The sequence below is a fragment of the Anneissia japonica genome, unplaced genomic scaffold, assembly GCF_011630105.1.
Source record: "Anneissia japonica isolate Jap-2015-1 unplaced genomic scaffold, ASM1163010v1 scaffold1302_len1884557_cov193, whole genome shotgun sequence".
NCBI classification, from domain to species: Eukaryota; Metazoa; Echinodermata; class Crinoidea; order Comatulida; family Comatulidae; genus Anneissia; species Anneissia japonica.
Genome location: NW_022736804.1, coordinates 1886226 through 1888040, shown reverse-complemented (window position 1 = coordinate 1888040; position 1815 = coordinate 1886226).

The following is a 1815-nucleotide window of genomic DNA, read 5'->3' as shown; positions in this document are numbered from 1 at the left end:
CAGCTATCCATGCTCAGCATGGAGTAACGCCTACGCGTTCTCGTGCTAAAATCCGCAGGCCACCGACCCTTTATACCGTAATGATTTTGATAAACAATCACAATTCTCTGTACTATCTACTAAACATTTAACGAACGAACTTCCTTGTGTTGTGGTCATATTAGACTGTTATATTTTTAAACAAGACCATTCAGCAAACAACATAAAACAAAATTCCCACGTCGAAGCATGCATAAAACGTACAATTTCCTGAAATTTGGGAATAGAGCGGACTTCCTTATGATTTTTCCTTATGTTGTGGTCATATTAGAATATAATGTCACTAAAGACCATTCAACAAACAACATGAAACATAAGGCCTATATTAAACTTTTAGGTTAAAATTTCCGCTTCCGAGCATGCATATAACGTAATTTTTTTTATATACATTTTCATGACAGTCGAGAATGTACTGATTATATAACTTATAGATAATTACTGTTGTCCAATTGTGTGCATTGAAAATGTGATGACGAACTCGGGATACGATCCTCGGTTGACACTCATATCCAAGGGCCTATTAATTAACCTTGCATAGGAGCCTGTCGTCACCTACTACAATGCCTTCTCCTCCTTATCATCATCACATTATCATCATCATCATCATCATCACCTTCATCATCGCAATTATTATTTGCTAAAACGGGGGAAATATATTAATTCAGTGTGTATTCATTCATCAATAGAAGTCTCGTAATGCACGTAAGTGCATTTCTCAGCATCTAGAAAAAGCAAAACTCTGCGAAGCTAGGAGAACCCCAAGAGTAGCGTGTAGAGGGGCCTATTCTTATAATTTTCTCCAAGGGCCACTAAATTATATATAAATCATCAAAGAAAGGTAAATACAGTGTTCGAATAAAGGACATAATAATACATCGGGTTCGAGTCCCGCCAGAGGCATATTATTACACAATTTCTTTATTCATTTATTTACAGGACTACATTCGTTGGGAGCTATGCTAGACGATGTATTATTATGTCCTTTATTCGAACACTGTATTTACCTTTCTTTGATGATTTATATATAATTTAACAGTGTTAAAGGTTACCTTGATTTATATATATATATATATATATATATATATATACATACATACATACATACATATATATTTATAAGTCGTTGAAACAAAAAATTATGACAACAAGGCATGTAGACTGTAGAACACTTCAAGTAAGTACATTCAGTAAAGCTGATGAAGGCCAGAGGACTGGCCGAAAATTTCTTTCGAAAATAAATGAAGTGTTCTACAGTCTACATGCCTTGTTGTCATAATTTTTTGTTTCAACGACTTATATATAATTTGAAGAACACACGTGGAGTTATAAACTGTCTCTTATACACATCTAGATGTGTATAAGAGACAGCTATTTTATTGCACTACAGGCTGTTTCATGAGGGGTGCCTCAATCATCAGGTGCTAGGCTCTGAGTGAAGGAATAATGAAGTACATAGATTGTTTATCAGAACAAAAGTATGTTAATTACCAAGTGATTAAGTCTCTATTGTTTAGATGGATAAAAGAAAGCCTACAGGATTAAGTAGTATATTGTAAAAAGAACTTTCGTCTATGTCTACATGAACTGTATATATATATATATATATATGTATATATACATATATATTTATATATACATTTATATATANNATGTACTCTTTCACAGTGGGGAGGGGCGTAGGTTAGCAAAAAGGGTATGTTTTGTACTCTCGTGAAAATAATACCTAAGTTAAATGATTTAAAGTTTTCTTTTTATTTTGAATGAAAAATAAATGCG